The 3,409-nt window shown below is 41.5% G+C and overlaps 1 pseudogene; it reads left to right on the forward strand.

The window, feature by feature from the left end:
- Window positions 1–838: 838 nt before the first annotated feature.
- LOC131502098 (polyadenylate-binding protein 1-like) lies at window positions 839–2,325 on the forward strand (annotated as a pseudogene).
- The last annotated feature ends 1,084 nt before the right edge of the window (window positions 2,326–3,409 follow it).

Raw genomic sequence — 3,409 nt, forward strand, 5'->3', positions numbered from 1 at the left:
CTAGCATTTATTCTAAAGCAAAATTTTAATACCAAATATAAGCAATAACAAGCCTAAAGAATTTTGAAGCTACTACAGAAAATAGTGAACTCTGTATTTCATTTGATTACAGAAAAAGTGTTTTACTTTATTTTTTTGAGGCTTCCCCAGTGGGCTATTTATTTATTTTTTAATATGAAATTTATTGTCAAATTGATTTCCATACAACAACTAGTGCTCATCCCAGAAGGTACCCTCCTCAATACACATCACCCACCCTCCCCTCCCTCCCACCCCCCATCAACCCTCAGTTTGTTCTCAGTTTTTAAGAGTCTCTTACGCTTTGGCTCTCTCCCTCTCTAACCTCTTTTTTTTTCTTCCCCTCCGCCATAGACTTCCATTAAGTTTTTTAAATAGTTTGCAAACAAACCTTAAAATCTAAACACCACCAAGCTGTTACAGCAGTGAGTCCACGTGGAGATTTTTTTAAACACATGGACCGTTCCCCTTTGGCATGCCCCAGAAAACCCTTAAAAGAGAAAGCACACACACACACACACACACACACACACATAAGAATGAAGGGTTGGGAAGGATCGAGAAGGATGGAGCAGAGGACAGATGGTGAGAAGTGGAGAGGAGCTGGGGAAGAGAGGAGTGGAGGTGGAATGTTAGTGATAAGAAAAAGTAAGGCAAGTTAGACAAAGACCACTGAAGCACCTGCTTTTTACTGCCTGGAGATGCATTTCTTGCATCCAAGTAGCCCGTGGAACAGTTGTGGCTACTACCTTTGGGCGCCTAAGGAGGCTGAGCAAAGTAAATTCTGGGTTTAGCCATCAGACAAAACATGACATGAAAGGCTTCCTGCCTGCCTTCATCCCCTTGGCTTATGACACCTATGCACGTGATGCTGAACTAGCACAAACTGCATCACAATCAGGCACGCTATATGTATCTATAGGCAATGTTCATGACTCACCAGAACCGAGGCCCATAGTCTCAGTTTCCCATGGCTGAGCTCCAGCTTCAACTGTGGCTGAAGCCAAACAGAGCATTCCTGGCCTCAATTCCTCCTTTGATTGACTATCTCCCACTGAAAGAGTTCCGGTGTTGGTGCCTGATGGAGATCTCACTCAAGATCTAACTCAAGATGAATGCTTCAGTTACCCACTTCGAAATGTCCACACTCTATGTCAGAGACTTGCACCATGAAGTGAATGAGGCAATGTTGTATGGGAAATTCCTCAGAGCTGGGCCTATCCTTTCCATTCGGTTGTGCCACGATGAGGTAACACGCCACTCCCTGGGCTAAGTGTATGTAAACTTCTTGGTGCAGGTAGATACTGAGTGGGCTCTGAACACTATGAACTTTGATATTATGAATGGCAAACTACTGCCTATTATGTGGTCCCAGCATGACCTATCACTTTGTAAGAGAGGAGTGGGCAATATATTCATTAAAAATCTTGCCATCTATTGTTAATAAGTCCCTTTATAATACATGTTCTGTCTTTGGAAACATTCTTTCTTGTAAAGTAGTAAGTGATGAAAGTGGATCAAGGGGTTTTGGATTTGTGCATTTTGAGAAATCAGATGCCACTGAAAGGGCTATTGCAAAGATGAATGGTATTCTGTTGAAAGGTAGGCGAATTTTTTTGGGCAGTTTAAACTCCACAAAAAAAGGGAGGCAGAGCTCAGAGATAAAGCAAATATATTTACCAGTGTTTACATCAGAAATTTTGGAGATGATGTAGATGATGAATGCCTTAAAGAAATTTTTGGTGAGTTTGGTTCTGTATTAAGTGTGAGAGTTATGACTTTTGAAAGTGGAAAATCCAAAGGGTTTGGATTTGTGAGTTTTGAGACTTGGGAAGATGCAAAGAAAGCCTTTGAAGAAATGAATGGAAAAGTCCTTAATGGAAATCAAATTTATGTTGGTAGAGCCCAGAACAAACTGGAGAGACAATATGAACTAAAACACAAATTTGAACAAATAAAGCAGGTAAACTCACCAAGGGCAAGGGGGCTAACCTCTATGTGAAAAATCTTGAAGAGGAAATTGATGACAAACAACTGAGAAGAGAATTCTCTCTCTTTGGGACAATCTTTAGTGCCAGGGTCATGATGGAGGCAGGCCACAGCAAAGGCTTTGGTTTTGTTTGGTATACAACTCCTGAGGAAGCTAATAAAGCTGTCATGGAAATGAATGGGAAAATTGTGATCACCAAACCACTGTATGTGGCTATTGCACACAGTAAGGATGAGTGCCATGCTTTCCTCACCAAGAACTACATGGAGAGAATCTCAGCTGTGAGAGATGAAGATAATCCTATAATCAACTATTGAAATACAACACCATCAAATAACTTCATGTCGATTCTTCCTCAGTCTTACTATTGAGTGCACATCTTTGCAAGCCTGTGTTCAGGGACAAACATCATCCATCTCAGAATATACATTATGCTATCCACACAGCAGTAGCACATAAGCCATTAGTCAGCACCTTCATACCACCACAAGTGCCAGGGATCAAATTAGCCTATCAATTCACCAGTACAACAACCCTGACCATGGCTGTTTAACCTCAAACTTCTTCTTTGGGATCACATGCAAACCAAAGATTCAAGAAAGTTACTGGTGTTGCAGGTGTCTGCAGGCATCTTAAATTTAAAGTAGGAAGGCCAGCATCCATCCAGAAGCCCATCCCTGTTGGTCATGATATGTCGAATGTATCTGTGTGGGCATCAAATTACTACTCAGAAGAATGTTTTGGGTGAAAAGCTGGTTACTCTGGTTCAATCCATTCACCCAACTCTGGCTGGGAAATTCTCTCAAATACTGCTGGAAATGGAGGATGCTGAAATTCTTTATATGCTCAAATATCCTGAGTTCCTCTGTGCCAAGGTTAATGAAATAATCCTTATTCTGCAGTCCAACCAAGCTCAAGATAATATCCTGAAAGCTACTAACAGCGCTCCCAGTATCTGACTTATGTAATATTAAATTCCTGCTTGGAAAAATGAAAGTTCCAAACAATAAAAAACAATAATTGGAGAAATTGATGACAATAATATTTTAAGAAAGATAAATGTATACATTTCCAAGCAAATGTTGTTTCATTACTGGTATTTAATTGCGGTTTAAAACTAAATACAGGGGGCTTCTGGGAAGATGGCAGTGTAGGAGGACTCTGAGATCATGCATCCTGTGGATCACTTAGATTCCATCCAAACCTGCCTAAATAACCCAGAAAATCACCAGAAGACTAGCAGAATGGATTGTCTGGAGGCAAGCATAGACGAGAGGTCCACGAAAGAGGGTAAGAAGGGTGGAGAGGCAGTGCGTGCTACACGGACTTGTGGGAAGGAGCCAGGGCAGAGGGGCAGCCCTCCAGCAAAGCAGAGCCCCTGAATCTGGCTGGCAAAAGCGG

The sequence above is a fragment of the Neofelis nebulosa genome, chromosome X, assembly GCF_028018385.1.
Source record: "Neofelis nebulosa isolate mNeoNeb1 chromosome X, mNeoNeb1.pri, whole genome shotgun sequence".
Lineage (NCBI taxonomy): Eukaryota > Metazoa > Chordata > Mammalia > Carnivora > Felidae > Neofelis > Neofelis nebulosa.